The sequence below is a fragment of the Fukomys damarensis genome, unplaced genomic scaffold, assembly GCF_012274545.1.
Source record: "Fukomys damarensis isolate Sample0158 unplaced genomic scaffold, DMR_v1.0_HiC HiC_scaffold_11, whole genome shotgun sequence".
Taxonomy (NCBI): domain Eukaryota; kingdom Metazoa; phylum Chordata; class Mammalia; order Rodentia; family Bathyergidae; genus Fukomys; species Fukomys damarensis.
The window spans coordinates 9,902,544-9,912,174 of NW_022900923.1; the positions used below are offsets into that span (position 1 = coordinate 9,902,544).

Genomic DNA, 9,631 nt, shown 5'->3' on the forward strand with positions numbered 1-9,631 from the left:
TTTTTTTTTTTTTTTTTTTTTTTTTTTTTTGGTACCAGGGATTGAACTCGGGTCCTTGTGCTTGCAAGGCAGGCCACCGAACCACTGAGCTAAATCCCCAGCCCTTGTAACAGAGTCTCAACATTCTAGAATTTGTCATACACTACTCAGAATCAAGGTAAAATTTGTGTTTTCTCACTGCAGGCAAAGGCTCTTATTTCACTAACAACTAAACACAGAATTCTTCAAAAAAGTGAAAGATAAGGGCATAGTGGAAGTGGAAAGTAGTGAGATTAAAAGGAAAAACCCTGAATTTACCATTTTGCTTTAACAGACAGACACACACACACACACACTCTCCTACCCCAAAGGATGGGATAGCACAGTGCTATCACTGCCAATATTGTCAGCTAGCTCTTTATAAAACACTGAGTGCATTACCACTACGACTGGAGTAGAAAACAATGTGTTTCATTTTTAATGGTCCTGTGCTTCATTTAATAGGTTGGTTGGAAAACAGTTCAATGGTGCTGTTTAAAACATTCAGAAAGTTTAAACATAATCAACCTCAAATGACTTATGCACACAAACACACACAAACTACTAGTAACTGCGATTTATTTTGAAATGTATCAAATATAAGATGGACCAAAAAAAAAAAAAAGGATGGACTGACAAGTTACAATAATAGATAAATGGCTAGATCTGCTACTAAACCAAAAAAAGAAAAAAAAAAGAATAAGCTTAATAACTTCCTAGTAAACAAATTAGTTCATGAAAGTTTGATATTTTTAAATCAATAAATTAAAAACATAAAAGCCAAGTGATAATTCAAAGTTAATTGAAAGACTCTCCTGACAGTTTTTCCTTTACTTAGCTTAAAAGAATATAACCACATTTTAAAATTTTATAACATGATCCTATCTATAATTTTGTAATTCCAAATTTGAAAATTTTAACTAAGAAAAAATCTAGAAAAATGAAAATGTATGACTCTAAAAGAGACAGGAACTTAAATATACCTAAAAATACCATCAAAAACTAGTAAAAGATAAAACATGCTCCAGAGTACTCTTGTCATCTTTAAGGTCATATACAAATCGATATGTTTAATGCAATCTCAGTCAAAACCTCAAAAGGAATTTTTAAATGACCTTGATAAAATAATTCTAAAACATCTAGAAAAAAATTAGTATGGAAGAATAACTAGATAAATTCTAAAGTCAGTGTAATGTATATGTAGGGAATAATCTGTTCCTTTATAAACAAATACTGTAGCCTATGTTATGAAAGGGAGATAGGTAGATGGGATAAAAGAAATGATATAGAAATGGGGATAATAAAGAATTACACAATAGATGAATTATACTGAGACCAAAGACAACACATGCCTAAATATTTTTTAGATGAATTAACACATTGTATGCAGAAATTTTAAACACAAACACAAGAAAAAAAGCATGCATTTAACAGAATTTTGAGCAAAACAATTACTTCACAAAGAAAATGAAATAAGAAATTTGGCTATACATGCATCAACATTTTACTTAGGAAAAACAGCATTTAAATGGGAAATGACAATGTGTGAAAAAAACTTCACATATGACAAAAAAGTTGTTACAAGTAAATATGATGAGCATTCCTTCAGAAAGGAAAGGAATCACACGTTAAGCATTCATGAAATCAATGAAGCTCAGGTCAAAAATAAATTGTGTCTGTGTGGAACATGTAGTTTTTCTTAACAATATTCCCTAAATAATAGCATATGAGAATCATTTACATTTTATTCAATATTACAAGTCATCTAGAGATGATTTAAAGTACACAGGAGAATCCAAAGGCTGCGGCAGGAGAATTGGCCATAATTTCGAGGCCAGCCCAGTCTACTGTGAGTTCCAGGTCAGCTTAAACTAAACAGCAAGAATCTAACTCAAGGGGAAAAAAAATCAAAATAATAATAATACTAATAAAGTGTACAGGAGGATGTGTAAAGATGATATTCAAATCATCTTTTCTATTTCAAGAATTTGAGCATCCAAGGATTCTGGTATGCGTGCAGGGAGAGCCTAGAACCATGCCCCCTGACTAGTGTGAAGAGACTCTATGAGGGTGGTATTGGATATTGAGCCCACAGCATCAGTCATAGAGCACTGCTCTGCTACTGAGCTCCCTCAGTCCCTGCATTTTTAAGTTCTAGTCCTACTGCCTCAAAAAGCTTACCACGGGAAATATCTACTTGCAATGCAATTTTTAAAAACAAAATAACTATTTTATACTTACTCCTGTATTATCAAGCAGGCTCCATATTTCCTGTACTCTGAGTTCCTCAAATCAGTTTTTCATTCAGCTGCCTGGACGTCAAGGCTCCTAGCCAACATCTAAGTTTTGGATTTTCTACTTTTTCTGTTCCATGTAACACAGGACAAACCACTGTCCAATTAAAAAACCTTCTAGAAAAAAAATCAGTTGTCAGGAAAAAGTTGTCCTTGCTACCTGGAAAAAAGGTGGACTTGCTTACTTCTTTGCTTTTTAAATTCTTATTTAGATACCCTGTTCAGAATTAAAGGACGAGCTTAGATTTGGAGAAAAGCGTTATCTGAAAGCCTGACTGCTCTTTTCCTCTTGCTAGCATCAACCCAATATTAGGAAATAATGTGTGCTTAGGAGAAAGAAATCCACAGGAAGTAAAAATTACTCCTATAGAGTCAAAATAACAAGTATTTCATCAACCAGCCAATATATTACTGCAAATCTAACAAGGTGGTAGAACCACACTTGGGACCATAAGAAAGGAAAAGTCCTATCAGCAATTGTACCTTTCACTTACTGTTTACACTTACTTTACTTAGTTTTTAATAAATCTCTAAGGTAGTCTATCACCAGCTTTATTTTATAGATAGATGAAACAGTGCTTCATGTGACATACTCAGTATCACACAATCAATCAATGCTGCTGAGGCAACTCCATAACGGTAAACTTTTCTTACTGAACAGCACTGCTTCTCCAGTTTAAAATTCAGCAGCACTAGCACCCATGCCCATCCTCCTAGGAAACAGAAATGTTCTACACAGAATAAAACTTTGTTCAGGATTTTAAATTTAGCAGCTTCCAATGAAGAATTATGCACGTTCCTATTGATAAAGAGAAGTTTAATGAAACTACTTTCTCAGAGACCAATGACAAGAAAATATGATTTCTTAACTAGTACTCAGGTAATATTAAGTGGTGGATTACTCTTTATCTCTAAAAATTCTTTCCTTCACTTCTGGGGCACCACATTCCTTTAGTTTTCTCATACTTTGCTGACCACATCTTTCAATCTTTCCTGATGACTCCCTATGCTAAGCTTTCAAAATTCAAAGTAGTAGATCTCCATCCTTGGGCCTCTTCTCAGTCTAACTCCCTACCACAGTGATCTCTTCTTGCCTACAGTGACACAAAATTTAAGCATATTCAAAACTCTCCTCTGAATTCCTGATTTGTATATTTTATTCTCTACTTGATATGTATATACACTTGATATGGATGGTAAATAAACATTCCTAAATTTACACGTCTAAAACTCTTCTAGTCTAGATCACTCCATTTAACTCAACTCCCTATTACCGTTCTTGCAAACCCTCCAGCCTACTGTATTATCCAACAAACTTCCAGAGCCATTTAAAAATGTAACTAATTCTTTTGTCATTTCCCTGAAAAACCTTCCAATGAATTCCCACAGCACTTAAATAAAAACAATCAATAAACTCTATCCAATCTCAACTCCTCCCAACTTTTCACTCACCTCCAGTCATACTGGCCTCCTTGTTCTCCGAATTCACTCAATTCTTTCCTTCCTCTGAACCACAGCACCTAGCCAGAATATTCTCAATAAAGATACTGAGATGGCTTGCTTTCTTAACTAATGCAAGTCTGCTAAATGTCACCTTCTCAGAGACACGCCACCCACTTGACAATAGAAGCCCTCAAGATATACGAGGCTACCTTTTGAGTCAGAAATGGAAGGCTTAAAAACACATATTTTTCTTTGCTCCTATTGAAGGATACATAATAAAGTTACTTTAACAGCACACAGAGAATGAGTAGAAGAAACTCTCAAATTACTTATTTTTGGAAAAAAAAAAACCTGAAAGAAGGCACAAATACTGTCCCCACTAACTTATTCTCTCTTTGACGTCTTCCCAGCTTATTCCAAACTCCAACAACAGGGAACCCTAAAGGCTTACTTTGTGACTGGAACTAAGACTGCCCCAAGGGAAATCAGTCACCTCCTGAGAACTAACATGCCTCAAGTGATACTAATGACTTCCTAAGACCCTGAATAACTAGACCTGAGACACTGATCAGTCAGAATAGAGTTGTTAGACCAAGGTTACTTGAGAATGCTTGAGTCTTGCCCCCTATTACTATATAATTCCAAAGCTCCTGTCAGTACCCCAAGCCAGGGCATTGGTCTCTACTTCCTGTGTGGTCACAATGAAGTATAAATTCTTTTCTCACTTCACCACAACTCTTCTCTCTCTGATTTAATCACTGAGGCAACAGGTTAGGTTTCTAGCTAGAACTCCAGCATAATATTGATTTCTGAAACATATGAATGTATTGGGCCCTTGAAATTTCAAACTATAATATTTATAGCAGTCTTCAATCATTCACTATCTCTTTATCCTCATTAATTTCTTCTTTTATTCTTGGTACTGGAAATTGAAACCAGAGCCTTTGTGCTGTTATAACCCCAGCCCTTTATATTTTTTGTGTTGAGACAGTCTCACTAAGTTGTTAGATTGCCCAGGCTGAGCTTAAATTTATGATCTTTCTGCCTCAGCCTTCCAAAGTGCTGGGATTACAGTCATGTGCCACCACACTGGACTCTGATTAATTTCTTATAACTGTGTAATCATATATGTTATCCACCAAACTTAATTTATACACTGCATGAATTAAAAATTGGCTTCACCCAGTTCCTTTGTTACTGAAGAATATACTAGTTTTCTCCTTACTAAAAACAAAATATATCCAAATGGTTTTCACTATCATTTTGTCACACACACACCCCAGCATATTTTATGTAACACTTATTCTGTTTATAATTTTGTATGATTTTGTCATTGGCTATATACATAGCCAGGACGAAGACAATAGAGGTCTGGTTTGCTAAATTTACAAATGTCAAAATGCCTGGAAGAGAAGGTAATCCTTTGGATGACAAAATCACAATTCAAGAAGATCTCAACAACTTTCATGAGGTGAAATGTAATAAAGGATAAAGGTAAAATATTGCCTAAAAAGCATAAACTACATACAAGTATATACAGAATGGAGAGATCTGTATAAAGGCAAAGATGTTGTTTTATGCTGACATTATCAGTGGTTTCTACAGAAACTTCTCAAAAATCAAAATGGAGAGCCAAGACAAGCTACCTTTTTACTAGTTAAGAACACTAATTAAATAAAACAAAAACCTACAACCAGTATCAAAAGAAACTTAGCACCTAATAAAAACAATCATGTCATAAAGAAAAGCTGCTTTAATATTGGAAGAACAAAGTAGAGAATCTCAAAAAATAACCCCTTGAATTATATAAGTATTACTTGAGCGGTCATATAATATTTTTTCACTGTTTTCCGCCTAGAAATGAGGCATTAATGTCATTAAACAGCTGACACATTTGTAGACTATAAACAAAAGTGTGTATCTCTTGAAATAAGTGTGTTTCACTTCACTCTGCTTTCAGACCATAATTGCAAAATTAAATATTAGGAAAGGATCAAAACAAAAACAGTAACACTGACAAACCTAACTAAACCCAAATGACAGAGAAGAGAAAATCAAAGGAAACTATACCATATGAAGTTTAAAGTAAGAGGTCACTTAATTTAAAAAAGAGAATATCTAGTGGAAAGCTACTGAGAAAAACCCTACTTATCTCACTCAAGACAGAACAGTAATCATTTGAAAAAGCTAGATAGCGAAGCAGATAGCTCAATTTACATAACTTCTTTCTTTTAAAAACTTGTGAAAGCTAAACAGGCTTTCTTCTACATCCAGGGAGGGAATCATGGAGGAGCTATTCAACAACATCTCAAGAATATTAGCAGTTAGTGGCACATAGTATGGATTAGCTATAAAGTTCAGTCCAATCCTAAAATTTAATAAATCACAGGAATGGAATAAATATTGCCCTTTAAATTGCATAAAATAATTGAGTAGAACAAACTTGGTCAGAGACATGGGTTCTACAACTTAGTAAGTAATATGTGGCACAGATATTCACTAACACTGCTTCAAATTTTTTTCCACTTTAAATGTATAAACACCTTAACTAAGAAAACTACTGCATAAATTACACACACTTACAGGAGGTGGGGAGGACAGCCTGACACTCAGGCAATCCATACATTATAGGCATTCACTCATTCAAACAATTTCATGTCACAAAAGGTAGTATTTCTATGTCATTTATTAATGATATATTAAATAACGCATTTTCTGTTACATCTCACTTGTTTTTCAAATCTAAGCAATATATGATTTGGATTCTCATCCATTTCTTTTTTTTTTTTTTTTTGGTTTTTCTGAGACAGAGTCTCACAATGTAGTTGAGACTGACCTGGAACTCAATGTGTAGCCCAGGCTGGTCTCAAACTCCCAGTGATCCTCCTGCCTCAGCCTCCCAAGTGCTGGGATTACAGGCGTGCACCACCACACCCGGCTAGATTCTCATCCATTTCTATGTAATCACTACTTAGATATAAGTAATGTTTTCTTTAAACTTCCTTTTGTTGGTTTCTTTTTTTGCCTTTTCTGACATAAAACTAGTCTTTGTACATACTGGACATTATTCACTCTGGCTAAAAAAATTTATACTGTTGCACAATCATTTCAACTAAAGTGGACAGTACATCAATTTAATCAACCACAGATGTTTTCTTATTCCTTTTATACCTCAAAATGGCTTACTCACTGCTGAATAGATCCCTCATGAAATATTTAAGTAAATAAAAACCCCTTCACCATGTGTAATTATTGTTAGAAATCTTAATTACTAAAAATGTTTAATGAAAAAAGATTGTCCAAGGGCCAGGGATTTAGCTCAGTGTTTTTGCTGCTGCCTGCCTCAAAAGCCCAAGGTCCGGAGTTCAATCCCTGGTACCAAAAACAAAGAAAGATTGTCCAAGGCTTTTCCTCATTAATAATAAAGCTATTTCTTACTGAAACAGATCAACATTTAATGTAACAATCAATATTATTCAACCAAGCATTTTCAGATGGTATGTGATTGATCTTTTGTTATACTTCCAGAATAATCTGCAACTGTTCAGATACTTTAGTTTGCAATTAAGTACCATGCACTGAGATAATTAAAAGAGCACACTGCTTAATACCACAATGTTTAAGACAGGAAGAAAAGAATCACACACTAATTATAATAATGGAGAATATTTTTCAGGAACAGAATTTTTTAATACATTGATAAGAAGCTTAAACATATATTTGGTACGACAGAGGCACTATTGCATTGCTATCAGATGCAAAAATAAAACCTTTTTTTTTTTACAAGATAACAGGGAACAAGAAACTGCTGCTTGGAACAAACCACTAAGCACAGAAGTTTTTAAAGTATCTTGAGATTTGCATTAATATGAAGAATGATACTAAACTTTACACTGTAAATTCCATTATTCTAATGGTAAAAAAAGAAACATGTAGATTACTTATTTCCTTACAATATTTTAGAAAAGCATGAAACTTACCAGTAAAATTACATTTAATGTTTCATTGAGTCTAATTCTACAAATTCAATCACAGATTTTCTTTTTTTAGTTGAAATTTGAGAAGTAAATTCTGAAGAAAATGCCTGTGATCCCAGCACTTTGGGGGGCAGAGGTAGGGGGAACTCAAGCTCAAGTACATCCTGAGAAAGTTGGAGACTTAAGAAGAACTGTCTATAAAATTAAAAAGCATTAGGGGCTTAGCTCAAGCCAAAGACCTTGAGTTCAATTCCCAGTATGAAAAGGGGGGCGGGGTGAGAAAAAGCTTTAATGTAGGGTAATAAATATTTTATGTAGCAAAATCAACTCACTTAAGAACATAAAGCTACTGTCTCTCAAAAGGTAAGTTGAAAATAATTCACTAATGGAAGAAAAGTTCACTTCATAGGGTTTTATGTGGAAATCTTAGTCGTAATATTTATAGTTGATCACATTACAAAACAACCCACAACTGAATTCCAAATAATAAACTTACTAGTAAGTAGAAAGGAAGGCATTCTTTTTTCCTTACATAGTAAATTAGTTTATAAAACTAGAGTTCAATTTCAGTAGTATCGCTTTTACATCAATGAGACAAAGACTGAGTTAATATAACTGTGAGAATCAAATTCATTGATACAGACAACTCAAAGAGCACCTGCCTTCCATTAGTTTGGCTGGGGCGAACAAGTTAGTTAACTTGCCAAGTTTTGGTCTGCTCTGTCTCTGTTAAGTATACTTTAAGTAAAACACAAAATTCAACAGTCTCTGCACAGGAAGAACTAAAAGCAGGTCTGGTTTTCTTTTTATAAATAATGGCAGAAAAATTTTAAAAAATGGTTTCTAACTTTCTATTTATTAATGCAGTATTTCCAGAACTGAATTTCTAAGCCTTTAAAGATTAAGCAAGTAGAGTTTTATCAATGAAGATCTAGCTAACTGTGTTCATCATGGAACTCCTCTCACATTACTCCTCCACCTGCTCCTCCCTCTCCTGCTTCGTTCTTTCTTCTACTTGTTTTAAGCAGAACTGCAGGAAAGGGGCTCAAAGCACTGTAAGCCTGAAATTCAAACCATATTTAAAGATGCCTTTTCAAAAAATAAAAATAAAAAATAAATAAAAGATGCCTTTTCAACCAGGTGTATATCCTCTGCTTCAACAAATTCCTGACAAACACCTGAATTCTCATTAACAGGTTAAAAACGGTTTCAAAAACATAAAAGGCCTATTTCTTTTATTGTTTAAAAACTAAATAAGAAACATGTATTCCAATCTATTCCCTTAGGAACATGAATGCCTTTCCCACCCAACCGGGGGAAAAAAAAATCTGCTCGTTCATTTCCCTGGTACACAACAGATTCGTTGTCAGTCCTTCCTACCCAGCCGTAATTTCACATTGATCACCTTGGTACACTTGGATTCCATCAGGTATAGGCTCTATCTTTATATTCCTGGGGGGGGGGTAAAACTACTGAAAACCACCAAACAGAGATCGGAGAATTTAAAATGTAAATCCCACAGCTTCCCGCCCTGTGTTAGGTAGCCGCTAATATGTTTTCCCCTCGCACAAATGGAAGGAAAGTACACCAAAACCCTACGTTTTGATCCTAGGACAATGAAGCCGACAGGAAGCCACTCTCTCCTCCCCCGGGTTTACTACGAAGCCCGAGCCGACGCGGGGTGCAGTCGCCAGGCTGGGTGCAAGACACCGCGTCTCCCACGCCCTCCCAACGCGTCCACAGGGCTCGTCCTCTGAGCTCGCCCAAACCGCCATACAATAGGGGCTAGCGCACTGCCGGCTCCCGGGATGGGGGAAGCCCGCACCCCAGAGGCGGCGCGGCCATTCCCTCCGACGCTCCGCCCGCAGGCTTCGCGAACGGCTACGGCGCAGGGGGAAG

General features: G+C 35.4%; 1 protein-coding gene across 7 annotated transcripts in view; it reads right to left on the reverse strand.

Moving 5' to 3' along the window:
- Positions 1 to 9,631, reverse strand: part of Cep170 (centrosomal protein 170) — a 106,366-nt gene that overhangs the window by 96,151 nt on the left and 584 nt on the right. The gene's annotated exons all lie outside the window — the stretch shown is intronic.